This window comes from Bubalus kerabau, chromosome X (assembly GCF_029407905.1).
Source record: "Bubalus kerabau isolate K-KA32 ecotype Philippines breed swamp buffalo chromosome X, PCC_UOA_SB_1v2, whole genome shotgun sequence".
Classification (NCBI taxonomy): domain Eukaryota; kingdom Metazoa; phylum Chordata; class Mammalia; order Artiodactyla; family Bovidae; genus Bubalus; species Bubalus kerabau.
This window is the reverse complement of record NC_073647.1, coordinates 156,367,396-156,394,240: the sequence shown is the minus strand read 5'-3', so window position 1 is coordinate 156,394,240 and position 26,845 is coordinate 156,367,396. Positions and strand designations below refer to the sequence as shown.

Below are 26,845 nucleotides of genomic sequence, written 5' to 3'. Positions count from 1 at the left end.
CTACATCCCAAGGAAAGGCACACTTCTTGCAACTTTGCACTCTGAGCTCTGTCAAAGAGCAAGTGTTTTAGCTTACGTCCAGGAAAGTGAAGTCACTCAGTCGTGTCCGACTCTTTGCGACTCCATGGACTGTAGCCCAACAGGCTCCTCCGTCCATGGGATTCTCCAGGCAAGAATACTGGAGTGGGTTGCCATTTCCCTCTCTCCTGAGGATCTTCCCGACCCGGGGATGGAACCTAGGTCTCCCGCACTGCGGGCATATTCTTTACTATCTGAGCCACCAGGCATTGCAATTGTTCCCTTACAATGCAGAAGCACGGGGTCCTCTGAGAAACTCTTTAAGATATTTGGGGGGGGGGGGGGGAGCTCTCCAAGGGGCCGGAATAATTCAGTTAGAAAAGTGTTAGACTGAAAATCTTAAAGGTCCCAGGTTCGATCTCGGTTTCCAGAAAAGCAGGTGTTTTCGTCTATATTCCAACGAAAGGCACACTTGCAACTTCGCATTCTGAGCTCTCACAAAGATCAAGTGTTTTAGCTTACATGTAGAAGGAGTCCTAATTCCAGTGAAAAAGTGTTAGTCGCTAAGTTGTGTCTGACACTGTGATTCTATGGACCATAGTCCGCCAGGCTCCCTCTGCCCATGGAATTCTCTAGGCAAGATTACTGGAGTGGGTTACGATTTCCCTCTCTCCTGAGGATCTTCCCTACGCGGGGATCGAGCCTAGGTCTCAGCACTGCGGGCATATTCTTTACTATCTGAGCCACCAGGCATTGTAATTGTTCCATTACAATGAAGAAACAGGGACGCCTCTGAGAAATTCTTTAAGATACATTGAGGGCGGGGCTCATCAGGAAACAGGAATAGCTCAGTTGCGAGAGCGTTAGACTGAAGTTCTAAAGGTCCCTGGTTCGATCCCGGGTTCCGACACCCCTATTTTCATCGACATCCAAGGAAAGGTGCAATTCTTGCAACCTCGCAATCTGAGCTCTCGCAAAGAGCAAGTGTTTTAGTTTACATCCAAGAGGAGTGCTATATCCAGTGAAAGAAAATGTTAGTTGCACAGTCGTGTCCGACTCTGACTCCATGGACCACAGTCCACCAGGCTCGGTCTGTCCGTGGAATTCTCCAGGCAAGAATACTGGAGTGGGTTGCGATTTTTCTCTCTCCTGAGGATCTTCCCTACCCGGGGATCGAACCTAGGGCTTCCGCACTGCGGGTATATTCTTTACTATCTGAGCCACGAGCATTGCAATTATTCCCTTACAATGAAGAAGCAGGGACGCCTCTGAGAAACTCTTAAGATGCGTTGAGGGAACTTCCATCAGGCGCCCGGAATAGCTCAGTTAGCAGAGCGCTAGACTGAAAATCTAAAGGTTCCCGGTTCAATTCCGGGTTCCGGCGAAGCCGCTGTTTTCGTCCACATCCCAAGGAAAGGCGCACTTCTTGCAATCTTTCGATCTGAGCTCTCTCAAAGAGCAAGTGTTTCAGCATACATCCAGTACAAGTTCTATATCCAGTGAAAGAAAATGTTAGTCCCACAGTTGTGTCCGACTCTGTGACTCCATGGACCACGGTCCACCAGGCTCGGTCCTTCCGTGGAATTCTCCAGGCAAGAATACTGGAGTGGGTTGCCATTCCACCCTGACCCCCAGAGGATCTTCCCAACCTGGGGATCAAACCTAAGTCTCCTGCATTGTGGGCATACTGTTTACTATCTGAGCCACCAGGCATTGCAATTGTTCCCTTACAATCAAGAAGCAGGGACGCCTCTGAGAAACTCTTTGTGTGTGTGTGTGTGTGTGTGTGTGTGTATAATAAAGTTTTATTAAAGTATAAAGGAAACAGAGAAAGCTTCTGACATAGACATCAGAAGGGGGTGAGAAAGAGTACCGGCTTGCTAGTGTTAGCAATGGAGTTATATACTCTCCAATGAATCCAAAGAATGTCTGGAGGTTGTAAAGTCCTCACCAGACCTATTCCCATAATTTACATTTTAAGATAACAGAATTAGCCAGAAGGTTTAATCCAGAGACTGTCCTCAGGCAGGATACATAATCCTAAGGAATGTAGAGGAAAGAAAAGTTTGTCCTTTCTTCCTCCTTAAGAATTCCAGACCCCTCTCTCCTTGGGTACCCCTAGACTTATCAACCTGCCTAGGAAATGACTCTGTCATTCCCCCCTTTTCTTTTAGTAGAATTATGTTGCCAAGGGAAAGGGGTGTCGTTTTGATTCCATAACTACTTCCTGCTGTTTAGGGGTGTGTTCCCTAAATTGTTGATGCAACATATTCTTCTAACCCTCACATTGAGGGTCTCTGATCCAGGGGCCCCAAGTAATAGTTGGAGGAGGCTGTGGCACTCCTAGGATCTTGGACGCCATTTGTAACTTAAAAGCCTTCATGTGACTACAACCAAATCCAATTACACAGTTCCAGATGCAAGGCAAAATAGTCATTGAAACTGAAAGTGAATGTGAAGTCGCTCAGTCGTGTCCGACTCTTTGCGACCCCACCAGTCTCCTCCTTCCATGGGATTTTCCAGGCAGGAATGCTGGAGTGGATTGCCATTTCCTTCTCCAGGGCATCTACCCAACCCAGGAATCGAACCCGGGTCTCCCGCATTGCGGGCAGACGCTTTACATCTGAGCCATATGTCCATAGTTAAATCAGTCCATTTTAGGATTGTTAGATGTCATCAGTTTAAGAAGATGCACCACATATGATTGTTGTCAAGGTATTCACAGACTTGGAGAAAGTCTTTTCCTTGAAGTGGAGATGTCCACCATGGGAAGCCTTCCACTGATGAAGAGGGGAGTGCTCCACAGACCCAGCAGTTAGACTGGTTGTGGAATGCAGCGTAGGAGTGAGCCCAGGACAGGAAGGCATTGTCTTGAGGATCAAATGGCAGACTCAGGATTTTTGGAGTCAGAAGTAGGCTCACATAGATTATCAGGTCCATCTTTTGGCTCGTCCAGTGGGCCAGGGGCTTCAGTAAGCACGGAGTAAGTTGCCCCAGTGTCTAAAAGGAAATCGTCGGATTAGCCTCCCACAGTTATTAATACCCGGGGTTCCTCAGGTGTAATTAGGACGGGAGCTTGTGTGGGGACCCCCGGGCACCTTCAATCCTGATTATTTTGAGAGTCTGACCCCTGAAACCTATGACTCTGGGGCCAGTCTCTCTTCCAGTGTGGTCCTTTGAAGACCAGACATGGAGCCAGGGGCGGCTTAGATGCCTGAGAGCAATCCCCTTTGAGGTGCCCCTCCCTTCCACAGTAATAGCAATCCCATCCCTTTTCACCTGGGTCCTTCTGGGCATTTGTCTCAGGCTGTTTAAGAATGGTTTTCATAGCTATGCTATGAAAGGCTTCCACCTGTTCCTTTGTCTTTTTCTGCCTTTCTTTCTTTTCCTCATATTCCCTACCATAACAGACTGTCTGAGCCAGTTCTAACAGATTATCTAAAGACTGATTTGGTCCATACGCCCGTTTTAATAGCTTATGGCAGATATCTGGAGCCAACTGAGTGAGAAATCTTTTAAGATCACTTTTCCCTCTTCACATTCTGGATCAATCTCAGTGAATCTGCGAAGGGCTTCTCTCAGTCTATCTAGGAATTTACCAGGAGCTTCCTTCTCCTGTTCTATGTTTGCCAATTTGCCATAGTTGAAAGGACAAAATTTATTTTGTCTTTTATTTTTTGGGCTCCAAAATCACTGCAGATGGTGATTGCAGCCATGAAATTAAAAGACGCTTACTCCTTGAAAGGAAAGTTATGACCAACCTGGATAGCATATTAAAAAGCAGAGACATTACTTTGCCAACAAAGGTCCATCTAGTCAAGGCTATGGTTTTTCCAGTGGTCATGTATGGATGTGAGAGTTGGACTGTGAAGAAAGCCTAGCGCCGAAGAATTGATGCTTTTGAACTGCGGTGTTGGAGAAGACTCTTGAGAGTCCCTTGGACTGCAGGGAAATCCAACCAGTCCATTCTAAAGGAGATCAGTCCTGGGTGTCCTTTGGAAGGAATGATGCTAAAGCTGAAACTCCAGTAGTTTGGCCACCTCATGCGAAGAGTTGACTCATTGGAAAAGACTCTGATGCTGGGAGGGATTGGGGGCTGGAGGAAAAGGGGACGACAGAGGATGAGATGGCTGGATGGCATCACCGACTCGATGGACATGAGTTTGAGTGAACTCCGGGAGTTGGTGATGGACAGGGAGGCCTGGCGTGCTGCAATTCATGCAAATAATCTCAAAGAGTTGGACACGACTGAGCAACTGAACTGAACTGAAAGGACAAAATGACCCTAATCCCATCTTCCTTTAGCTGTGTTGTAGCCCCAGTCTGGTTCTGTAGTTGGGACAGTCTGATTCCCAGTGGGGAGGGCGGTTATCTCATCCTCCCTCTTCCCTACTGATTCATTACCAAACCATTCATCTTCATAAGCAACTGCTTTTCCCAAGATAGACATCACATCCTTCCAAGTAAGGTCATAAAGCAGAGTAAACACCTTTAAAAGCTCTAATATTTTTCTAGGTCCTCTAAATAGTCTACCAGATCCTCCTTGATTCTTTGTATTTCTTGATAAGAAAAAGGCTTATTAACTCTCAAAGACTGATTATTTCTCCTGGTGGGTGATTTATGAAGAGGCAACAGCTTGTGTGGCTGTTCCTCAGTCTTTCTGGCTGCTCTGCACATATGATCCCAGGGATAGATTGGAGAAACCTGCTTTTCTTTATCTCTTTGTCTCCTGTCCTCCATTTCATCTAGCAAAGTAGGAGGACAGGAGGGAGCTAAAGGAGTCGCACCCAAATCTATACCCTTAGGACATAAGTCTGCCATATTTCACAGAGAGAAAAAGGGCAACACATATGCTACTTCTACCCACTTCCCTTGTTTTGTACAGAACTGGTCTAATTGTAAAACAGTATTATACTTAAGAGACTCTCCAACCAGCCACCATTTGCCATCCTCCAATGGATACCGTGGCCATGCAGTATCACATAGGAAGACCAGGTGTATCTTCTTTAAACCCTGGGGATCAAAAAATCCAGTTTTTCAGGATACAGTCCAAAGGAGTGAGGCTGGAATTGTTAGCTCCCATCTGTAAGAAAGAAAAAAAAGTGACCAGCGCCATCTTTCTACCGGAGGTGTCCCTCCATGCTCTAGATGGGGGTGTTGACAGATTTTACACCAAAGCTTTTCTTTCCTGGTCAGACTTAATCTGTCCCTTACCGACGCAGGCGCTGTACTCCTCCCTCCCGGGTCTACCACCGAGCCGGGGTGCAGATGCACCAGGGGTAGACCTGATGGCATCCCTAACTGACATCCAGCTCTTCACCATTACCTCTGATGCCACCCAGGGTGCAATCAGAGTAACCTTCTGGAATGCCTCCCAGGCTAAGACCGCTTGGGGCACCGTTCGTCACCTGAGTGCCTGTGCACAACCCTGAGTATATCCCTGACCACAATAAGACCGATACTAACCTAAAACTGAGATGTTCCTTCCAAGCGTCACCATACCAGTGTAAGAGCCTACTTTAGTCCACTAAGAGCCAGCGCTACCAAAGGAAAAAACCCCATTGCAGTTCCAATCCGAGTAACCTTTAACCTCAGAGATGCTCTTGTAGCTAGAGCTCCATCTAGCTTCTGAACTTTTGATTCCTAGCGAGGCTAGGCGCTTCCTGACTACCAACCCAAGTTTGGGACCTAAGTCATAGTACACAGTAACAACATAGATCACAAGTCCCTTGAAAGTCCATGATCCGACAGATTAGGTTAGTACTTCTAATTTCCCAAGGAGTTATGAAATGGTCAAAGAGACTGAAAAGTTTGACCAAGAAAGGAGAGTTCGGCCCACATGCTTTGCCCATTTCTGGTCGGTCCCCAAAGGAGATGTTGGGGGCCTCTTGGCATTGGCAGGTCGGTATAAACTCCCGACATGTTTCTGCCATAAGCCGTATGAAGTCACCGTGGAACGGAAGAGCAGGGCTCCTCACTTGCTTCATGCAGGGCGTTTCATTCATTCACACAAGCACACAATAGAGTTAGTAAAGTACAGCAGAAAACTTGTTCGCTAGGAGAACAAAGAACTAGAGCTCCAAGCATCCTTACCTTGTCCTGAAGAATCCGAGACAAGCCCCCAAGATGACCGGTTGTTGCTGAATCATGCAAAAACGCCAGGATTCTTGGCCTCCGGAGGAGAGGAATTGAATCCAGGGCCAGAGACGAGGCTGGATTGCTCAGAACTTTTGTGTAATAAAGTTTTATTAAAGTATAGACGAGATAGAGAAAGCTTCTGACAAAGACATCATAACAGAGTAGAAAGAGTACCCCTCTGAGAAAATCTTTAAGATACATTGAGGGCGGTATTCACTGGAGAGCTGAATAGCTCAGTTGGGAGAGCATTAGACTGAAGATCTAAAGGTACGTGGTTCGATCCCGGGTTCCGGCAGCCCTATTGTTTCCATCTACATCCAAGGAAAGGCACAAATCTTACAAGCTCGCATTCTGAGCTCTCATAAAGAGCAAGAGTTTTAGCTTACATCCAAGAGGAGTCCTATATCCAGTGAAAGAAAATGTTAGTCACACACTCGTCTCCGACTCTGTGACTCCATGGACCACAGTCCACCAGGCTCGGTCTGTCCGTGGAATTCTTCAGGCAAGAATCCTGCAGTGGTTTTCCATTCCCCTCTCTCCTGAGGATCTTCCCGACCTGGGAATCAAACCCAGGTCTCCCGCATTGTGGGCATATTCTTTACTATCTGAGACACCAGGCATTGCAATTGTTCCCTTAAGATGAAGAAGCAGGGACGCCTCTGAGAAACTCCTTAAGGTATTTTGAGGGCGGGGTTCACAGGGGTGTGGGATAGCTCAGTTGGCAGAGCGTTTAGACTGAAGATCTAAAGGTCCCTGGTTCGATCCCAGGTTCCGACACCCCTATTCTTTTCTTCTATATCCAAGGAAAGGCACAATTCTTGCAAACTCGCAATCTGAGCTCTCGCAAAGAGCAAGTGTTCTAGCTTCATCCAGGAGGAGTCCTATATCCAGTGAAAGAAAATGTTAGTCGCACACTCGTGTTCGACTCTGTGACTCCATGGACCACAGTCCAGCAGGCTCGGTCTGTCCGTGGAATTCTCCAGGCAAGAATCCTGCAGTGGTTTTCCATTCCCTTCTCTCCTGAGGATCTTCCCGACCTGGGAATCAAACCCAGGTCTCCCGCATTGTGGGCATATTCTTTACTATCTGAGACACCAGGCATTGCAATTGTTCCCTTAAGATGAAGAAGCAGGGACGCCTCTGAGAAACTCCTTAAGGTACTTTGAGGGCGGGCTTCACAGGGGTGAGGGATAGCTCAGTTGGCAGAGCGTTTAGACTGAAGATCTAACGGTCCCTGGTTCGATCCCAGGTTCCAGCACCCCTATTCTTTTCCTCTACATCCAAAAAGGTGCAATTCTTGCAACCTTTCAATCTGAGCTCTCGCAAAGAGCAAGTGTTCTAGCTTCATCCAGGAGCAGTCCTTTATCCACTGAAAGAAAATGTTAGTCACACACTCGTCTCCGACTCTTGTGACTCCATGGACTACAGTCCAGCAGGCTCGGTCAGTCCGTGGAATTCTCCAGGCAAGAATCCTGCAGTGGTTTTCCATTCCCCTCTTCTCCTGAGGATCTTCCCGACCTGGGAATCAAACCCAGGTCTCCCGCATTGTGGGCATATTCTTTACTATCTTAGCCACCAGGCATCGCAATTGTTCTCTTACAATTAAAATCCAGCGACTACTCTGAGAAACTGTTTAAGACTTTGGGGGGTGGAGGGCATGCGTTCACCAAGGAGCCGGAATAGCTCAGTTGGGAGAGAGTGAGACTGAAGATCTAAGGCTCCCTGGTTCGATCCAGGGTTCTGGCAGAGCCATTGTTTTCACCCACATCCAAGGAAAGGCGCACTTCTTCCAACTTCGCGCTCTGAGCTCTCTCAAAGAGCAAGTGTTTTAGCTTACATCCATGAGGAGTCCTAATTCCAGTGAAAGAAAGTGTTAGTCGCTCAGTCGTGTCTGAGTCTGTGATTTCATGGACCATAGTCCGCCAGGCTCCCTCTGCCCATGGAATTCTCCAGGCAAGAATACTGGAGTGGTTTGCAATTTCCCTCTCTCCAGAGGAGTTTCCCAACCCGGGGATTGAACCTAGGTCTCCCGCATTGAAGGCATATTCTTTACTATCTGAGACACCAGGCATTGCAATTGTTCCCTTAAGATGAAGAAGCAGGGACACCTCTGAGAAACTCCTTAAGATACTTTGAGAGCAGGCCTTACTAGCATTCTGAAATAGTTCAGTTGGCAGAGTGTTTAGACTGAAGATCTAGAGGTCCCTGGTTCGATCCTTGGTTCCGGCACCCCTATTTTTTTCCTCTATATCCAAGGAAAGGCACAATTCTTGCAACCTCGCAATCTGAGCTCTCGCAAAGAGCAAGTGTTCTAGCTTCATCCAGGAGGAGTCCTATATCCAGTGAAAGAAAATGTTAGTCGCACACTCGTGTCCGACTCTGTGACTCCATGGACCACAGTCCAGCAGGCTCGGTCTGTCCGTGGAATTCTCCAGGCAAGACTCCTGCAGTGGTTTTCCATTCCCCTCTCTCCTGAGGATCTTCCCGACCTGGGAATCAAACCCAGGTCTCCCGCATTGTGGGCATATTCTTTACTATCTGAGACACCAGGCATTGCAATTGTTCCCTTAAGATGAAGAAGCAGGGACGCCTCTGAGAAACTCCTTAAGGTTCTTTGAGGGCGGGGTTCACAGGGGTGTGGGATAGCTCAGTTGGCAGAGCGTTTAGACTGAAGATCTAACGGTCCCTGGTTCGATCCCAGGTTCCGACACCCCTATTCTTTTCCTCTATATCCAAGGAAAGGCACAATTCTTGCAACCTCGCAATCTGAGCTCTCGCAAAGAGCAAGTGTTCTAGCTTCATCCAGGAGCAGTCCTATATCCAGTGAAAGAAAATGTTAGTCGCACACTCGTGTCCGACTCTGTGACTCCATGGACCACAGTTCAGCAGGCTCGGTCTGTCCGTGGAATTCTCCAGGCAAGAATCCTGCAGTGGTTTTCCATTCCCCTCTCTCCTGAGGATCTTCCCGACCTGGGAATCAAACCCAGGTCTCCCGCATTGTGGGCATATGCTTTACTATCTGAGACACCAGGCATTGCAATTGTTCCCTTAAGATGAAGAAGCAGGGACGCCTCTGAGAAACTCCTTAAGGTACTTTGAGGGCGGGGTTCACAGGGGTGTGGGATAGCTCAGTTGGCAGAGCGTTTAGACTGAAGATCTAACGGTCCCTGGTTCGATCCCAGGTTCCAGCACCCCTGTTCTTTTCCTCTACATCCAAAAAGGCGCAATTCTTGCAACCTCGCAATCTGAGCTCTCGCAAAGAGCAAGTGTTCTAGCTTCATCCAGGAGGAGTCCTATATCCAGTGAAAGCAAATGTTAGTCGCACACTCGTGTCCGATCTGTGACTCCATGGGCCACAGTCCACCAGGCTCGTTCTGTCCGTGGAATTCTCCAGGCAAGAATCCTGCAGTGGTTTTCCATTCCCCTCTCTCCTGAGGATCTTCCCGACCTGGGAATCAAACCCAGGTCTCCCGCATTGTGGGCATATTCTTTACTATCTGAGACACCAGGCATTGCAATTGTTCCCTTAAGATGAAGAAGCAGGGACGCCTCTGAGAAACTCCTTAAGGTACTTTGAGGGCGGGCTTCACAGGGGTGCGGGATAGCTCAGTTGGCAGAGCGTTTAGACTGAAGATGTAACGGTCCCTGGTTCGATCCCAGGTTCCAGCACCCCTATTCTTTTCCTCTACATCCAAAAAGGTGCAATTCTTGCAACCTCGCAATCTGAGCTCTCGCAAAGAGCAAGTGTTCTAGCTTCATCCAGTAGGAGTCCTATATCCAGTGAAGGAAAATGTTAGTCACACACTCGTCTCCGACTCTGTGACTCCATGGACCACAGTCCAGCAGGCTCGGTCTGTCTGTGGAATTCTCCAGGCAAGAATCCTGCAGTGGTTTTCCATTCCCCTCTCTCCTGAGGATCTTCCCGACCTGGGAATCAAACCCAGGTCTCCCGCATTGTGGGCATATTCTTTACTATCTGAGCCACCAGGCATCGCAATTGTTCTCTTACAATTAAAATCCAGCGACTACTCTGAGAAACTGTTTAAGACTTTGGGGGGTGGAGGGCATGCGTTCACCAAGGAGCCGGAATAGCTCAGTTGGGAGAGAGTTAGACTGAAGATCTAAGGCTCCCTGGTTCCATCCAGGGTTCTGGCAGAGCCATTGTTTTCATCTACATCCAAGGAAAGGCGCACTTCTTCCAAATTCTCGCTCTGAGCTCTCTCAAAGAGCAAGAGTTTTAGCTTACATCCATGAGGAGTCCTAATTCCAGTGAAAGAAAGTGTTAGTCGCTCAGTCGTGTCTGAATCTGTGATTTCATGGACCATAGTCCGCCAGGCTCCCTCTGCCCATGGAATTCTCCAGGCAAGAATACTGGAGTGGGTTGCCATTTCCCTCTCTCCAGAGGAGTTTCCCAACCCGGGGATTGAACCTAGGTCTCCCGCATTGAAGGCATATTCTTTACTATCTGAGACACCAGGCATTGCAATTGTTCCCTTAAGATGAAGAAGCAGGGACACCTCTGAGAAACTCCTTAAGATACTTTGAGGGCAGGCCTTACTAGCATTCTGGAATAGTTCAGTTGGCAGAGTGTTTAGACTGAAGATCTAGAGGTCCCTGGTTCGATCCCGGGTTCCGGCACCCCTATTCTTTTCCTCTATATCCAACGAAAGGCACAATTCTTGCAAACTCGCAATCTGAGCTCTCGCAAAGAGCAAGTGTTCTAGCTTAATCCAGGAGCAGTCCTATATCCACTGAAAGAAAATGTTAGTCGCACACTCGTGTCCGACTCTGTGACTCCATGGACCACAGTCCAGCAGGCTCGGTCTGTCCGTGGAATTCTCCAGGCAAGAATCCTGCAGTGGTTTTCCATTCCCCTCTCTCCTGAGGATCTTCCCGACCTGGGAATCAAACCCAGGTCTCCCGCATTGTGGGCATATTCTTTACTATCTGAGACACCAGGCATTGCAATTGTTCCCTTAAGATGAAGAAGCAGGGACGCCTCTGAGAAACTCCTTAAGGTACTTTGAGGGCGGGGTTCACAGGGGTGCGGGATAGCTCAGTTGGCAGAGCGTTTAGACTGAAGATCTAACGGTCCCTGGCTCGATCCCAGGTTCCAGCACCCCTATTCTTTTCCTCTACATCCAAAAAGGTGCAGTTCTTGCAACCTCGCAATCTGAGCTCTGGCAAAGAGCAAGTGTTCTAGCTTCATCCAGGAGGAGTCCTATATCCAGTGAAAGAAAATGTTAGTCGCACACTCGTGTCCGACTCTGTGACTCCATGGACCACAGTCCACCAGGCTCGGTCTGTCCGTGGAATTCTCCAGGCAAGAATCCTGCAGTGGTTTTCCATTCCCCTCTCTCCTGAGGATCTTCCCGACCTGGGAATCAAACCCAGGTCTCCCGCATTGTGGGCATATTCTTTACTATCTGAGACATCAGGCATTGCAATTGTTCCCTTAAGATGAAGAAGCAGGGACGCCTCTGAGAAACTCCTTAAGGTACTTTGAGGGCGGGCTTCACAGGGGTGCGGGATAGCTCAGTTGGCAGAGCGTTTAGACTGAAGATCTAACGGTCCCTGGTTCGATCCCAGGTTCCAGCACCCCTATTCTTTTCCTCTACATCCGAAAACGTGCAATTCTTGCAACCTCGCAATCTGAGCTCTCGCAAAGAGCAAGTGTTCTAGCTTCATCCAGGAGGAGTCCTATATCCAGTGAAGGAAAATGTTAGTCACACACTCGTCTCCGACTCTGTGACTCCATGGACCACAGTCCAGCAGGCTCGTTCTGTCCGTGGAATTCTCCAGGCAAGAATCCTGCAGTGGTTTTCCATTCCCCTCTCTCCTGACGATCTTCCCGACCTGGGAATCAAACCCAGGTCTCCCGCATTGTGGGCATATTCTTTACTATCTGAGCCACCAGGCATCGCAAATGTTCTCTTACAATTAAAATCCAGCGACTACTCTGAGAAACTGTTTAAGACTTTGGGGGGTGGAGGGCATGCGTTCACCAAGGAGCCGGAATAGCTCAGTTGGGAGAGAGTTAGACTGAAGATCTAAGGCTCCCTGGTTCGATCCAGGGTTCTGGCAGAGCCATTGTTTTCATCTACATCCAAGGAAAGGCGCACTTCTTCCAACTTCGCGCTCTGAGCTCTCTCAAAGAGCAAGTGTTTTAGCTTACATCCATGAGGAGTCCTAATTCCAGTGAAAGAAAGTGTTAGTCGCTCAGTCGTGTCTGAATCTGTGATTTCATGGACCATAGTCCGCCAGGCTCCCTCTGCCCATGGAATTCTCCAGGCAAGAATACTGGAGTGGGTTGCCATTTCCCTCTCTCCAGAGGAGTTTCCCAACCCGGGGATTGAACCTAGGTCTCCCGCATTGAAGGCATATTCTTTACTATCTGAGACACCAGGCATTGCAATTGTTCCCTTAAGATGAAGAAGCAGGGACGCCTCTGAGAAACTCCTTAAGGTACTTTGAGGGGGGGGGGTTCACAGGGGTGTGGGATAGCTCAGTTGGCAGAGCATTTAGACTGAAGATCTAACGGTCCCTGGTTCGATCCCAGGTTCCAACACCCCTATTCTTCTCCTCTATATCCAAGGAAAGGCACAATTCTTGCAACGTCGCAATCTGAGCTCTCGCAAAGAGCAAGTGTTCTAGCTTCATCCAGGAGGAGGCCTATATCCAGTGAAAGAAAATGTTAGTCGCACACTCGTTTCCGACTCTGTGACTCCATGGACCACAGTCCACCAGGCTCTGTCTGTCCGTGGAATTCTCCAGGCAAGAATCCTGCAGTGGTTTTCCATTCCCTTCTCTCCTGAGGATCTTCCCGACCTGGGAATCAAACCCAGGTCTCCCGCATTGTGGGCATATGCTTTACTATCTGAGACACCAGGCATTGCAATTGTTCCCTTAAGATGAAGAAGCAGGGACGCCTCTGAGAAACTCCTTAAGGTACTTTGAGGGCGGGGTTCACAGGGGTGTGGGATAGCTCAGTTGGCAGAGCGTTTAGACTGAAGATCTAACGGTCCCTGGTTCGATCCCAGTTTCCAGCACCCCTATTCTTTTCCTCTACATCCAAAAAGGCGCAATTCTTGCAACCTCGCAATCTGAGCTCTCGCAAAGAGCAAGTGTTCTAGCTTCATCCAGGAGGAGTCCTATATCCAGTGAAAGAAAATGTTAGTCGCACACTCGTGTCCGATCTGTGACTCCATGGGCCACAGTCCACCAGGCTCGTTCTGTCCGTGGAATTCTCCAGGCAAGAATCCTGCAGTGGTTTTCCATTCCCCTCTCTCCTGAGGATCTTCCCGACCTGGGAATCAAACCCAGGTCTCCCGCATTGTGGGCATATTCTTTACTATCTGAGCCACCAGGCATCGCAATTGTTCTCTTACAATTAAAATCCAGCGACTACTCTGAGAAACTGTTTAAGACTTTGGGGGGTGGAGGGCATGCGTTCACCAAGGCGCCGGAATAGCTCAGTTAGGAGAGAGTTAGACTGAAGATCTAAGGCTCCCTGGTTCGATCCAGGGTTCTGGCAGAGCCATTGTTTTCATCTACATCCAAGGAAAGGTGCACTTCTTCCAAATTCTCGCTCTGAGCTCTCTCAAAGAGCAAGAGTTTTAGCTTACATCCATGAGGAGTCCTAATTCCAGTGAAAGAAAGTGTTAGTCGCTCAGTCGTGTCTGAATCTGTGATTTCATGGACCATAGTCCGCCAGGCTCCCTCTGCCCATGGAATTCTCCAGGCAAGAATACTGGAGTGGTTTGCCATTTCCCTCTCTCCAGAGGAGTTTCCCAACCCGGGGATTGAACCTAGGTCTCCCGCATTGAAGGCATATTCTTTACTATCTGAGACACCAGGCATTGCAATTGTTCCCTTAAGATGAAGAAGCAGGGACACCTCTGAGAAACTCCTTAAGATACTTTGAGGGCAGGCCTTACTAGCATTCTGGAATAGTTCAGTTGGCAGAGTGTTTAGACTGAAGATCTAGAGGTCCCTGGTTCGATCCCGGGTTCCGGCACCCCTATTCTTTTCCTCTATATCCAACGAAAGGCACAGTTCTTGCAACCTCGCAATCTGAGCTCTCGCAAAGAGCAAGTGTTCTAGCTTCATCCAGGAGCAGTCCTATATCCAGTGAAAGAAAATGTTAGTCGCACACTCGTGTCCGACTCTGTGACTCCATGGACCACAGTCCAGCAGGCTCGGTCTGTCCGTGGAATTCTCCAGGCAAGAATCCTGCAGTGGTTTTCCATTCCCCTCTCTCCTGAGGATCTTCCCGACCTGGGAATCAAACCCAGGTCTCCCGCATTGTGGGCATATTCTTTAGTATCTGAGACACCAGGCATTGCAATTGTTCCCTTAAGATGAAGAAGCAGGGACGCCTCTGAGAAACTCCTTAAGGTACTTTGAGGGCGGGGTTCACAGGGGTGCAGGATAGCTCAGTTGGCAGAGCGTTTAGACTGAAGATGTAACGGTCCCTGGTTCGATCCCAGGTTCCAGCACCCCTACTCTTTTCCTCTATATCCAAGGAAAGGCACAATTCTTGCAACCTCGCAATCTGAGCTCTCGCAAAGAGCAAGTGTTCTAGCTTCATCCAGGAGGAGTCCTATATCCAGTGAAAGAAAATGTTAGTCACACACTCGTCTCCGACTCTGTGACTCCATGGACCACAGTCCAGCAGGCTCGGTCTGTCCGTGGAATTCTCCAGGCAAGAATCCTGCAGTGGTTTTCCATTCCCCTCTCTCCTGAGGATCTTCCCGACCTGGGAATCAAACCCAGGTCTCCCGCATTGTGGGCATATTCTTTACTATCTGAGCCACCAGGCATCGCAATTGTTCTCTTACAATTAAAATCCAGCGACTACTCTGAGAAACTGTTTAAGACTTTGGGGGGTGGAGGGCATGCGTTCACCAAGGAGCCGGAATAGCTCAGTTGGGAGAGAGTTAGACTGAAGATCTAAGGCTCCCTGGTTCGATCCAGGGTTCTGGCAGAGCCATTGTTTTCATCTACATCCAAGGAAAGGCGCACTTCTTCCAACTTCGCGCTCTGAGCTCTCTCAAAGAGCAAGTGTTTTAGCTTACATCCATGAGGAGTCCTAATTCCAGTGAAAGAAAGTGTTAGTCGCTCAGTCGTGTCTGAATCTGTGATTTCATGGACCATAGTCCGCCAGGCTCCCTCTGCCCATGGAATTCTCCAGGCAAGAATACTGGAGTGGGTTGCCATTTCCCTCTCTCCAGAGGAGTTTCCCAACCCGGGGATTGAACCTAGGTCTCCCGCATTGAAGGCATATTCTTTACTATCTGAGACACCAGGCATTGCAATTGTTCCCTTAAGATGAAGAAGCAGGGACACCTCTGAGAAACTCCTTAAGGTACTTTGAGGGCAGGCCTTACTAGCGTTCAGGAATAGTTCAGTTGGCAGAGTGTTTAGACTGAAGATCTAGAGGTCCCTGGTTCGATCCCGGGTTCCGGCACCCCTATTCTTTTCCTCTATATCCAACGAAAGGCACAGTTCTTGCAACCTCGCAATCTGAGCTCTCGCAAAGAGCAAGTGTTCTAGCTTCATCCAGGAGGAGTCCTATATCCAGTGAAAGAAAATGTTAGTCGCACACTCGTGTCCGACTCTGTGACTCCATGGACCACAGTCCACCAGGCTCGGTCTGTCCGTGGAATTCTCCAGGCAAGAATCCTGCAGTGGTTTTCCATTCCCCTCTCTCCTGAGGATCTTCCCGACCTGGGAATCAAATCCAGGTCTCCCGCATTGTGGGCATATTCTTTACTATCTGAGACACCAGGCATTGCAATTGTTCCCTTAAGATGAAGAAGCAGGGACGCCTCTGAGAAACTCCTTAAGGTACTTTGAGGGCGGGGTTGACAGGGGTGCGGGATAGCTCAGTTGGCAGAGCGTTTAGACTGAAGATCTAACGGTCCCTGGTTCGATCCCAGGTTCCAGCACCCCTATTCTTTTCCTCTATATCCAAGGAAAGGCACAATTCTTGCAACCTCGCAATCTGAGCTCTCGCAAAGAGCAAGTGTTCTAGCTTCATCCAGGAGGAGTCCTATATCCAGTGAAAGAAAATGTTAGTCGCACACTCGTGTCCGACTCTGTGACTCCATGGACCACAGTCCAGCAGGCTCGGTCTGTTCGTGGAATTCTCCAGGCAAGAATCCTGCAGTGGTTTTCCATTCCCCTCTCTCCTGAGGATCTTCCCGACCTGGGAATCAAACCCAGGTCTCCCGCATTGTGGGCATATTCTTTACTATCTGAGACACCAGGCATTGCAATTGTTCCCTTAAGATGAAGAAGCAGGGACGCCTCTGAGAAACTCCTTAAGGTACTTTGAGGGCGGGGTTGACAGGGGTGCGGGATAGCTCAGTTGGCAGAGCGTTTAGACTGAAGATCTAACGGTCCCTGGTTCGATCCCAGGTTCCAGCACCCCTATTCTTTTCCTCTACATCCAAAAAGGTGCAATTCTTGCAACCTCGCAATCTGAGCTCTCGCAAAGAGCAAGTGTTCTAGCTTCATCCAGTAGGAGTCCTATATCCAGTGAAGGAAAATGTTAGTCACACACTCGTCTCCGACTCTGTGACTCCATGGACCACAGTCCAGCAGGCTCGGTCTGTCCGTGGAATTCTCCAGGCAAGAATCCTGCAGTGGTTTTCCATTCCCCTCTCTCCTGAGGATCTTCCCGACCTGGGAATCAAACCCAGGTCTCCCGCATTGTGGGCATATTCTTTACTATCTGAGCCACCAGGCATCGCAATTGTTCTCTTACAATTAAAATCCAGCGACTACTCTGAGAAACTGTTTAAGACTTTGGGGGGTGGAGGGCATGCGTTCACCAAGGAGCCGGAATAGCTCAGTTGGGAGAGAGTTAGACTGAAGATCTAAGGCTCCCTGGTTCGATCCAGGGTTCTGGCAGAGCCATTGTTTTCATCTACATCCAAGGAAAGGCGCACTTCTTCCAACTTCGCGCTCTGAGCTCTCTCAAAGAGCAAGTGTTTTAGCTTACATCCATGAGGAGTCCTAATTCCAGTGAAAGAAAGTGTTAGTCGCTCAGTCGTGTCTGAATCTGTGATTTCATGGACCATAGTCCGCCAGGCTCCCTCTGCCCATGGAATTCTCCAGGCAAGAATACTGGAGTGGGTTGCCATTTCCCTCTCTCCAGAGGAGTTTCCCAACCCGGGGATTGAACCTAGGTCTCCCGCATTGAAGGCATATTCTTTACTATCTGAGACACCAGGCATTGCAATTGTTCCCTTAAGATGAAGAAGCAGGGACACCTCTGAGAAACTCCTTAAGGTACTTTGAGGGCAGGCCTTACTAGCGTTCAGGAATAGTTCAGTTGGCAGAGTGTTTAGACTGAAGATCTAGAGGTCCCTGGTTCGATCCCGGGTTCCGGCACCCCTATTCTTTTCCTCTATATCCAACGAAAGGCACAGTTCTTGCAACCTCGCAATCTGAGCTCTCGCAAAGAGCAAGTGTTCTAGCTTCATCCAGGAGGAGTCCTATATCCAGTGAAAGAAAATGTTAGTCGCACACTCGTGTCCGACTCTGTGACTCCATGGACCACAGTCCACCAGGCTCGGTCTGTCCGTGGAATTCTCCAGGCAAGAATCCTGCAGTGGTTTTCCATTCCCCTCTCTCCTGAGGATCTTCCCGACCTGGGAATCAAATCCAGGTCTCCCGCATTGTGGGCATATTCTTTACTATCTGAGACACCAGGCATTGCAATTGTTCCCTTAAGATGAAGAAGCAGGGACGCCTCTGAGAAACTCCTTAAGGTACTTTGAGGGCGGGGTTGACAGGGGTGCGGGATAGCTCAGTTGGCAGAGCGTTTAGACTGAAGATCTAACGGTCCCTGGTTCGATCCCAGGTTCCAGCACCCCTATTCTTTTCCTCTATATCCAAGGAAAGGCACAATTCTTGCAACCTCGCAATCTGAGCTCTCGCAAAGAGCAAGTGTTCTAGCTTCATCCAGGAGGAGTCCTATATCCAGTGAAAGAAAATGTTAGTCGCACACTCGTGTCCGACTCTGTGACTCCATGGACCACAGTCCAGCAGGCTCGGTCTGTTCGTGGAATTCTCCAGGCAAGAATCCTGCAGTGGTTTTCCATTCCCCTCTCTCCTGAGGATCTTCCCGACCTGGGAATCAAACCCAGGTCTCCCGCATTGTGGGCATATTCTTTACTATCTGAGACACCAGGCATTGCAATTGTTCCCTTAAGATGAAGAAGCAGGGACGCCTCTGAGAAACTCCTTAAGGTACTTTGAGGGCGGGGTTCAAAGGGGTGTGGAATAGCTCAGTTGGCAGAGCGTTTAGACTGAAGATCTAACGGTCCCTGGTTCGATCCCAGGTTCCAGCACCCCTGTTCTTTTCCTCTACATCCAAAAAGGTGCAATTCTTGCAACCTCGCAATCTGAGCTCTCGCAAAGAGCAAGTGTTCTAGCTTCATCCAGGAGGAGTCCTATATCCAGTGAAAGAAAATATTAGTCGCACACTCGTGTCCGATCTGTGACTCCATGGGCCACAGTCCACCAGGCTCTTTCTGTCCGTGGAATTCTCCAGGCAAGAATCCTGCAGTGGTTTTCCATTCCCCTCTCTCCTGAGGATCTTCCCGACCTGGGAATCAAACCCAGGTCTCCCACATTGTGGGCATATTCTTTACTATCTGAGCCACCAGGCATCGCAATTGTTCTCTTACAATTAAAATCCAACGACTACTTTGAGAAACTGTTTAAGACTTTGGGGGGTGGAGGGCATGCGTTCACCAAGGAGCCGGAATAGCTCAGTTGGGAGAGAGTTAGACTGAAGATCTAAGGCTCCCTGGTTCGATCCAGGGTTCTGGCAGAGCCATTGTTTTCATCTACATCCAAGGAAAGGCGCACTTCTTCCAACTTCGCGCTCTGAGCTCTCTCAAAGAGCAAGTGTTTTAGCTTACATCCATGAGGAGTCCTAATTCCAGTGAAAGAAAGTGTTAGTCGCTCAGTCGTGTCTGAATCTGTGATTTCATGGACCATAGTCCGCCAGGCTCCCTCTGCCCATGGAATTCTCCAGGCAAGAATACTGGAGTGGGTTGCCATTTCCCTCTCTCCAGAGGAGTTTCCCAACCCGGGGATTGAACCTAGGTCTCCCGCATTGAAGGCATATTCTTTACTATCTGAGACACCAGGCATTGCAATTGTTCCCTTAAGATGAAGAAGCAGCGACACCTCTGAGAAACTCCTTAAGGTACTTTGAGGGCAGGCCTTACTAGCGTTCAGTAATAGTTCAGTTGGCAGAGTGTTTAGACTGAAGATCTAGAGGTCCCTGGTTCGATCCCGGGTTCCGGCACCCCTATTCTTTTCCTCTATATCCAACGAAAGGCACAGTTCTTGCAACCTCGCAATCTGAGCTCTCGCAAAGAGCAAGTGTTCTAGCTTCATCCAGGAGGAGTCCTATATCCAGTGAAAGAAAATGTTAGTCGCACACTCGTGTCCGACTCTGTGACTCCATGGACCACAGTCCAGCAGGCTCGGTCTGTCCGTGGAATTCTCCAGGCAAGAATCCTGCAGTGGTTTTCCATTCCCCTCTCTCCTGAGGATCTTCCCGACCTGGGAATCAAACCCAGGTCTCCCGCAGTGTGGGCATATTCTTTACTATCTGAGACACCAGGCATTGCAATTGTTCCCTTAAGATGAAGAAGCAGGGACGCCTCTGAGAAACTCCTTAAGGTACTTTGAGGGCGGGGCTCACAGGGGTGTGGGATAGCTCAGTTGGCAGAGCGTTTAGACTGAAGATCTAACGGTCCCTGGTTCGATCCCAGGTTCCGGCACCCCTGTTCTTTTCCTCTACATCCAAAAAGGTGCAATTCTTGCAACCTCGCAATCTGAGCTCTCGCAAAGAGCAAGTGTTCTAGCTTCATCCAGGAGGAGTCCTATATCCAGTGAAAGCAAATGTTAGTCGCACACTCGTGTCCGACTCTGTGACTCCATGGACCACAGTCCACCAGGCTCGGTCTGTCCGTGGAATTCTCCAGGCAAGAATCCTGCAGTGGTTTTCCATTCCCCTCTCTCCTGACGATCTTCCCGACCTGGGAATCAAACCCAGGTCTCCCGCATTGTGGGCATATTCTTTACTATCTGAGTCACCAGGCGTCACAATTGTTCCCTTACAATTAAAATCCAGCGACTACTCTGAGAAACTGTTTAAGATACTTTGGTGGGTGGAGGAGATACATTCACCAAGGAGCCAGAATAGCTCAGTTGGGAGAGAGTTAGACTGAAGATCTAAGGCTCCCTGGTTCGATCCAGGGTTCTGGCAGAGCCATTGTTTTCATCTACATCCAAGGAAAGGCGCACTTCTTCCAACTTCGCGCTCTGAGCTCTCTCAGAGCGCAAGTGTTTTAGCTTACATCCATGAGGAGTCCTAATTCCAGTGAAAGAAAGTGTTAGTCGCTCAGTCGTGTCTGACTCTGTGATTCCATGGACCATAGTCCGCCAGGCTCCCTCTGCCGATGGAATTCTCCAGGCAAGAATACTGGAGTGGGTTGCCATTTCACTCTCTCCCGAGGAGTTTCCTGACCCGGGGATCCAACCTAAGTCTCCCGCCTTGAAGGCATATTCTTTACTATCTGAGACATCAGGCATTGCAATTGTTCCCTTACAATGAAGAAGCAGAGACGCCTCTGAGAAACTCCTTAAGGTACATAGAGGGCGGGGTTCACGGGTGTCCGGGGTAGCTCAGTTGGCAGAGCGTTTAGACTGAAGATCTAAAGGTCCCTGGTTCGATCCCGGGTTCCGGCACCTCTATTGTTTTCATCTACATCCAAGGAAAGGCGCAATTCTTGCAACCTCGCAATCTGAGCTCTCGTAAAGAGCAAGTGTTTTAGCCTCATCCAGGAGGAGTCCTATATCCAGTGAAAGAAAATGTTAGTCACACTGTCGTGTCTGATTCTATGACTCCATGGACCATAGTCCTCCAGGCTCCCTCTGTCCATGGAATTTTCCAGGCAAGAATACTGGAGTGGGTATTCTTGCAACCTCGTAATCTGAGCTCTCGCAAAGAGTAAGTTTTTTAGTTTACAGGAGGATTTTTAGGAGGAGTCCTACAACCAGAGAAAGAAAATGTTAGTCGCACAGTCTTGTCCGACTCTGTAACTCCATGGACCACAGTCCACCAGACTCGGTCCGTCCATGGAATTCTCCAGGCAGGAATACCAAAGTGGGTTGCCATTCCCTTCACCATGGGATCTTCCCAACCCAGGAATCAAACCCAGGCCTCCCACATTACGGGCATGTTCTTTACTATCTGAGCCACCTGGCATTGTAATTGTTCCCTTACAATGAAGAAGCAGGGATGCCTCTGAGAAACTCTTTAAGATACCCCGGGGTGGGGAGGAGTGTGGGGGGGTGCTTGCCAAGGAGCTGGAATAATTCAGTTAGAAGAGTGTTAGACTGAAAATCTTAAAGGTCCCTGGTTCGATCTCGGTTTCAGGAAAGCAGGTGTTTTTGTCTACATCCCAAGGAAAGGCACACTTCTTGCAACCTCGTGATCTGAGCTCTCTCAAAGACCAAGTGTTTTAGCTTACATCCAGGAGTCCTATCTCCAGTGAAAGAAAGAGTTAGTCGCTCAGTCGTGTCCGACTCTGTGACTCCATGGACCATAGTCCGCCAAGCTCCCTCTGCCCATGGAATTCTCCAGGCAAGAATACTGGAGTGGGTTGCCATTTCCCTCTCTCCTGAGGATCTTCCCGACCTGGGGATCAAACCCAGATCTCCCGCATTGCAGACGTATTCTTTACTATCTGAGCCACCAGGCATTACAATTGTTTCCTTACAATGAAGAAGCAGGGATGCCTCTGAGAAACTCTTTAAGATACATTGAGGGCAGGGCTCACTAGGGAGCCGGAATAGCTTAGTTGACAGAGCATTTAGACTGAAGATCTAAAGGTCCCTGGCTCGAACCCAGATTCCAGCAGAATCAGTGTTTTCATCTATACCCAAGGAAAGGCACAATTCTTGCAACCTTGTGATCTGAGCTCTCTCAAAGAGCAGATGTTATAGCTTACATCCAGGAGAAGTCCTACATCCAGTGAAAGAGTTAGTCGGGCAGTCATGTCCGACTCTGGGACTCCATTGACCATAGTCCTCCAGGCTCCCTCTGTCCATGGTATTCTCCAGGCAAGAATACCAGAGTGGGTTGCCATTCCCTTCTCTCCTGAGGATCTTCCTGACCCGGGGATCAAACCCAAATCTCTCACATTGCGGGCATATTCTTCACTATCTGAGTCACCAGGGATTGGAATTGTTCTCCAAGAAACTCTTTCCTAAGCTACGTTGAGAGGGAATAGCTCAGTTGGGAGAGCATTAGACTGAAGATCTGAATAGTCCTGGGTTCTGGCAGAGTGAGTGTTTTTGCCCACATACACGGAACAATTTCTAGCAATCTCACAATCTGAGGTCTCTCACAGAGCAAGTATTTTAGCCTACATCCAAGCAGAGGCATCTATACCCACTTGTTGCTCAGTCGTGTCTGACTCTTTGCCCCCCACCCCCATGGACTGCAGCATGCCAGGCTTCACTATCTCCTGAGTTTGCCCAAACTCATGTCCTTTGAGTCAGTGATGCCATCCAACCATCTTGTCCTCTGTTGTCCCCTTCTCCTCCGGCCTTCAGTCTTTCCCAGCATCAGGGTGTTTTCCAACCAGTTGTTTCTTCGCATCAAGTGGCCAAAGTATTGGAGCTTCAGCTTCAGCATCAGTCCTTCCAATGAATATTCAGGGTTGATTTCCTTTAGAATTGACTGGTTTGATCTCCTTACAGTCCAAGGGACTCTCAAGAGTCTTCTCCAGCACCACAATTCGAAAGTATCAATTCTTCAGTGCTCAGCCTTCTTCATGGTCCAACTCTCATATCCATACATGACTACTGGAAAAACCATAGATTTGACTAGATGGACCTTTGTTGGCAAGGTAATATCTCTGCATTTTAATACGCTGTCTAGGTTTGTTGTTGCTTTTCTTCCAAGGAGCAAACGTCTTTTAATTTCATGGCTGCAGTCACCATCCACAGTGATTTTGGAGCCCAAGAAAATAAAGTCCATCACTGTTTCCATTGTCTCCCCATACTTGCCATGAAGTGATGGGACCCAATGCCATGAACTTAGTTTTTTGAATGTTGAGTTTTAAGCCAGCTTTTTCACTCTCCTTTTTCACTTTCTTCAAGAGGCTTTTAATTCCTCTTTGATTTCTGCCATAAGGGTGGTGTCATCTGCCTATCTAAGGTTATTGACATTTCTCCTGGCAATCTTGATTACAGCTTGTGCTTCATCCAGCCTGGCATTTCGCACGATGTACTCTACACATAAGTTAAATAAGCAAGGTGACAATATACAGCCCTGATGTACTCCTTTCCTAATTTGGAACCAGTGCATTGTTCTATATACATTTCTAACTATTGCTTCTTGACCTGCATACAGATTTCTCAGGAGGCAGGTAAGATGGTCTGGTATTCCCATCTCTTTAAGAATTTTCCAGTTTGTTGTGATCCACACAGTCAAAGGCTTTGGCATAGTCAATAAAGCAGAAGTAGATGTTTTTCTGGAATTCTCTTGCTTTTTCTACATCCAGGAGAAGAGCAATTCTAGCAACCTCACTATCTTATAATTGAACTCTGATGAGCTTGGCACTTGAGCAAAGGGAAATAGCCGCAATGAGAGTCCTTCCTTCTCACTTATATGCATAGCAATTGCAAAGCCCTGTGGATCAGGGCTTCTCGGGTGGCTACAATACATAGGGTTGCATAAGAGTTGGACACAACTGGAGCAACTTAGCACGAAGGGTTTGTTGTTTTCCCTTTATTCCTTGTTCTTTTTTCAGCAAGAAAATCTAAACAGAACCTTTCAAGACTTAGCTCGCAATACCCTTGGTTCTCAGACATCCACAGGGCTCACCCTCAGATTCCTCTTACTTGTGATTGGCATTGAGATTCATTCATCCATTGATTCATTCAAGAATCCATTGATGTCATTTCAAGAATCCATTTCTGAGTTTCTGCTATGATAGGCCAAACATTGTGTAAGAACTTGACACACCGGGCAGATCCTTAATTTCGCTGTGCTCACTCTAAAAACTTTGTTCTGTGACCCCTAAATGGGAATAAGCCCTAGAAAAGGTTATCATTTTTCAATTACATCTACACAGTCAGGGGATAACTGTAATAAAAGACACTGTCAGGAGGCACAGAGCAGGGCACTCTCTCCTGTTCTATAGCTTATCAATGTTTGTGCCTGGCTGGGGAGCTCCAAAAATTTCCACAAAGAACAGAGAATCACATCTGTCCTGGCGGAATAGAATGTGGTCCAGCAGATAGGCTTGAGACACTTATCCACCTAACACATAACCCAGGCCCTCCACCCTCACAAGGCATCAAAGGAAAGCAGCCGCCCCAACACTCAGCTTGGCAACCTAGGTGTGCTCTACCCTGAGCTACAGGGGTATGCCAGGAGAGAAAAAGCAAGATACAACTGCTGCAGTTAATCAGGGTACAGTCCAGAGTGAGAAATAAGGCTGCTGCACAGGGGAAAGTTGTATCCTACAGAACTGGGAGCCTGAAGACAAAGGATCTTTGTCTAATCTACTCTGCTGTTTCTGTCCCACGGCTGCAGTGGCTCCTTATTATGGTGAAATAAGGTAAATAGATTAACTCCACTTGTGCGTTGGATGAAGGGTCATTTCGGAATACACATATCATCATAGTAAAAGCACTACCTGTGTCTCTAAGGACCCATCAACTCAGGCTTCTATTTATCTTCCATTATACATTTTGGATTCAATGCTGAGGATGATTTTTAAAACATCCATCTTACTAAAGTATATTGTTCCACTGTTTGGTCGTGGCTATTATATAAAAACAAGTTAAAAAAAATCACTAAGCCTCATCTCACAGGTGAGTGTGTGTCCTTCCTTGCTGGTGTGTTAGCATCAGGGATAGCAGATTTTTTTTTCAAAGCAGCTTTATTGAGATGTAATTTACATACCATTAAATTCGCCCATTTAAAGTGTGCAATTCAATGGTTTTTAGTGTATTTACAGATTTGTGGAGCACACAATCTAACTTTAGAACATTTTCATCATCCCCGAAAGAAACCAGTAGATATTAAGTGCTCACTCCCCATTTCCCCCTCCCCCAAGTCACTGGCAACCACTGATTTACTTTCTCCTTATAGATTTGCCTTTTCTGTACATTTCATTTAAATGGAATCATACAACATATGGTCTCTTGTCTTTCACTTAGCATATGTTTTTGAGATTCATCTGTGTTGAAGCATGTACAGATAACAGATTTACCCATGAATATGTCTGTTACTTAAAATAGTAACACTTTCATACCAGAAGCAATTTCCTTCTTTCTTCTTCACCAGAGGGACATTACTGCAGTCTTCTATGTCTTATTCTTATTTCTCAAGTAGATTGGAAGCTAGTTATAGACAGCTTCTATCATTCATAATTTTATGCCTTTCTCTTCGGCTTCACCTGTTTCCATGGGAAGGAAAACTCCATATTTAGTAAGAGCCAATCAAACAAACTGAAATAGTCTTTCCTAAGTGTGTCTAATGCACACTTTGCTTTCTGGGTTTGCATTTTGAGAAATAGGCATGCTTGAATTTTCTGGCTGTGGTAACAAGTGTTTCCCTACGGAGTGGCCCTTTGAGCAAAAGGGCAGAATGCTCTCGTATTGCCAAAATCTAAGGCTGGTGAGGGGCAGACCCTCTGGTAGAAACCTGTAACCTGGAGGAACCCCAAAGATGATCTGAGTGGGGAGAAAAATAGGCAACCATGTAACTGAAATCTTGTCCTTTTTCCTTTAAAGGCTGACTTGTTTTTCTCATCCCAACAGTGTTATTTTCTGGTATTATAAGAAGTTGTCACCAAACACGCTTTTTGCTTTTGTTCGCCAGCTTGGGGTGATTAAATCATTTCAGGGATGACAGCAGCCACGTTGCTGCTCCCTTGGTGACAGCTTTTCCTGTAAAAGGCTTGTTGTTCCTTCTCTCTCTGCTCATTTCCACAAGATCTGGTGCCTCAGGACCCAAGGCTGCCTACAGACAAACACGTTCTGGGGAGAGGAGCCCAGGCAGGGAAACAAAGGCAGCAATCTGATTGAACACAGATGGCAGCTCTGCAAGCAGGCCTCCCTCTTGGGTCTCTTCTTCACAGGTAGAACCCCTCCTCGCCCTGCCCTTTCCTTTTTGCCTTCTGGTCTGTTGCCATGCAATGCAATTCAGAGCCCTCTGGGGGCGCACCCGAGGACCCAGCTAGTTCAAAGGCCCTGAACTCTGTGACCATTATGGGCTTCATCCGAAATCTGGGTTTGCTCAGTTGCAGCCGCATAGACCCTCTTCCCGTGACAGGACACGGCTTCCAGGCCAATCTGACCTGGTTATTAGGGCCACTCTGTTAGTTACCGACTCACCTCACCTTTGGTCTCCCAGGGCCTTTCTGCCAACCCAGCAGGTCTTGAGGATGGGGTGGAGCTGAGTGCCTTCTGCATCAACAGTCCCATAGGCCTCTCAGAACATCTCTATCCCATCTGCCCAAATCCCTGTCCCCCTAGAGCCTTCTCCTCCCCTAGTAAATGGTGGCTTTATCTTCCCAGGTGCTCAAGCCTTGAACCTCTCCTCTCTTTATTTCATACCCACTTCATTTGTCAG

General features: G+C 48.0%; 25 non-coding genes across 25 annotated transcripts; all 25 read left to right on the top strand.

The window, feature by feature from the left end:
• Positions 1-855: 855 nt before the first annotated feature.
• TRNAF-GAA (transfer RNA phenylalanine (anticodon GAA)) lies at positions 856-928 on the top strand. The gene has a single exon. It is a non-coding gene; the product is annotated as a tRNA-Phe (tRNA).
• A 400-nt stretch (positions 929-1,328) lies between these two features.
• On the top strand, positions 1,329-1,402 carry TRNAF-GAA (transfer RNA phenylalanine (anticodon GAA)). Its single transcript has one exon. It is a non-coding gene; the product is annotated as a tRNA-Phe (tRNA).
• A 5,456-nt stretch (positions 1,403-6,858) lies between these two features.
• Positions 6,859-6,933, top strand: TRNAF-GAA (transfer RNA phenylalanine (anticodon GAA)). Its single transcript has one exon. It is a non-coding gene; the product is annotated as a tRNA-Phe (tRNA).
• A 408-nt stretch (positions 6,934-7,341) lies between these two features.
• TRNAF-GAA (transfer RNA phenylalanine (anticodon GAA)) lies at positions 7,342-7,414 on the top strand. The gene has a single exon. It is a non-coding gene; the product is annotated as a tRNA-Phe (tRNA).
• A 1,377-nt stretch (positions 7,415-8,791) lies between these two features.
• On the top strand, positions 8,792-8,866 carry TRNAF-GAA (transfer RNA phenylalanine (anticodon GAA)). Its single transcript has one exon. It is a non-coding gene; the product is annotated as a tRNA-Phe (tRNA).
• A 408-nt stretch (positions 8,867-9,274) lies between these two features.
• TRNAF-GAA (transfer RNA phenylalanine (anticodon GAA)) lies at positions 9,275-9,347 on the top strand. The gene has a single exon. It is a non-coding gene; the product is annotated as a tRNA-Phe (tRNA).
• Positions 9,348-9,752: 405 nt separating this feature from the next.
• On the top strand, positions 9,753-9,825 carry TRNAF-GAA (transfer RNA phenylalanine (anticodon GAA)). The gene has a single exon. It is a non-coding gene; the product is annotated as a tRNA-Phe (tRNA).
• An 895-nt stretch (positions 9,826-10,720) lies between these two features.
• On the top strand, positions 10,721-10,794 carry TRNAF-GAA (transfer RNA phenylalanine (anticodon GAA)). The gene has a single exon. It is a non-coding gene; the product is annotated as a tRNA-Phe (tRNA).
• A 408-nt stretch (positions 10,795-11,202) lies between these two features.
• On the top strand, positions 11,203-11,275 carry TRNAF-GAA (transfer RNA phenylalanine (anticodon GAA)). The gene has a single exon. It is a non-coding gene; the product is annotated as a tRNA-Phe (tRNA).
• Positions 11,276-11,681: 406 nt separating this feature from the next.
• Positions 11,682-11,754, top strand: TRNAF-GAA (transfer RNA phenylalanine (anticodon GAA)). The gene has a single exon. It is a non-coding gene; the product is annotated as a tRNA-Phe (tRNA).
• Positions 11,755-12,167: 413 nt separating this feature from the next.
• TRNAF-GAA (transfer RNA phenylalanine (anticodon GAA)) lies at positions 12,168-12,240 on the top strand. Its single transcript has one exon. It is a non-coding gene; the product is annotated as a tRNA-Phe (tRNA).
• A 409-nt stretch (positions 12,241-12,649) lies between these two features.
• On the top strand, positions 12,650-12,724 carry TRNAF-GAA (transfer RNA phenylalanine (anticodon GAA)). The gene has a single exon. It is a non-coding gene; the product is annotated as a tRNA-Phe (tRNA).
• Positions 12,725-13,132: 408 nt separating this feature from the next.
• TRNAF-GAA (transfer RNA phenylalanine (anticodon GAA)) lies at positions 13,133-13,205 on the top strand. The gene has a single exon. It is a non-coding gene; the product is annotated as a tRNA-Phe (tRNA).
• Positions 13,206-14,099: 894 nt separating this feature from the next.
• On the top strand, positions 14,100-14,173 carry TRNAF-GAA (transfer RNA phenylalanine (anticodon GAA)). The gene has a single exon. It is a non-coding gene; the product is annotated as a tRNA-Phe (tRNA).
• A 408-nt stretch (positions 14,174-14,581) lies between these two features.
• On the top strand, positions 14,582-14,654 carry TRNAF-GAA (transfer RNA phenylalanine (anticodon GAA)). The gene has a single exon. It is a non-coding gene; the product is annotated as a tRNA-Phe (tRNA).
• Positions 14,655-15,069: 415 nt separating this feature from the next.
• On the top strand, positions 15,070-15,142 carry TRNAF-GAA (transfer RNA phenylalanine (anticodon GAA)). The gene has a single exon. It is a non-coding gene; the product is annotated as a tRNA-Phe (tRNA).
• Positions 15,143-16,033: 891 nt separating this feature from the next.
• TRNAF-GAA (transfer RNA phenylalanine (anticodon GAA)) lies at positions 16,034-16,106 on the top strand. The gene has a single exon. It is a non-coding gene; the product is annotated as a tRNA-Phe (tRNA).
• A 408-nt stretch (positions 16,107-16,514) lies between these two features.
• On the top strand, positions 16,515-16,587 carry TRNAF-GAA (transfer RNA phenylalanine (anticodon GAA)). Its single transcript has one exon. It is a non-coding gene; the product is annotated as a tRNA-Phe (tRNA).
• Positions 16,588-17,000: 413 nt separating this feature from the next.
• On the top strand, positions 17,001-17,073 carry TRNAF-GAA (transfer RNA phenylalanine (anticodon GAA)). Its single transcript has one exon. It is a non-coding gene; the product is annotated as a tRNA-Phe (tRNA).
• An 891-nt stretch (positions 17,074-17,964) lies between these two features.
• Positions 17,965-18,037, top strand: TRNAF-GAA (transfer RNA phenylalanine (anticodon GAA)). Its single transcript has one exon. It is a non-coding gene; the product is annotated as a tRNA-Phe (tRNA).
• A 408-nt stretch (positions 18,038-18,445) lies between these two features.
• On the top strand, positions 18,446-18,518 carry TRNAF-GAA (transfer RNA phenylalanine (anticodon GAA)). The gene has a single exon. It is a non-coding gene; the product is annotated as a tRNA-Phe (tRNA).
• Positions 18,519-18,930: 412 nt separating this feature from the next.
• On the top strand, positions 18,931-19,003 carry TRNAF-GAA (transfer RNA phenylalanine (anticodon GAA)). The gene has a single exon. It is a non-coding gene; the product is annotated as a tRNA-Phe (tRNA).
• Positions 19,004-19,894: 891 nt separating this feature from the next.
• TRNAF-GAA (transfer RNA phenylalanine (anticodon GAA)) lies at positions 19,895-19,967 on the top strand. The gene has a single exon. It is a non-coding gene; the product is annotated as a tRNA-Phe (tRNA).
• Positions 19,968-20,382: 415 nt separating this feature from the next.
• Positions 20,383-20,455, top strand: TRNAF-GAA (transfer RNA phenylalanine (anticodon GAA)). The gene has a single exon. It is a non-coding gene; the product is annotated as a tRNA-Phe (tRNA).
• Positions 20,456-20,863: 408 nt separating this feature from the next.
• TRNAF-GAA (transfer RNA phenylalanine (anticodon GAA)) lies at positions 20,864-20,937 on the top strand. Its single transcript has one exon. It is a non-coding gene; the product is annotated as a tRNA-Phe (tRNA).
• Positions 20,938-26,845: the final 5,908 nt, after the last annotated feature.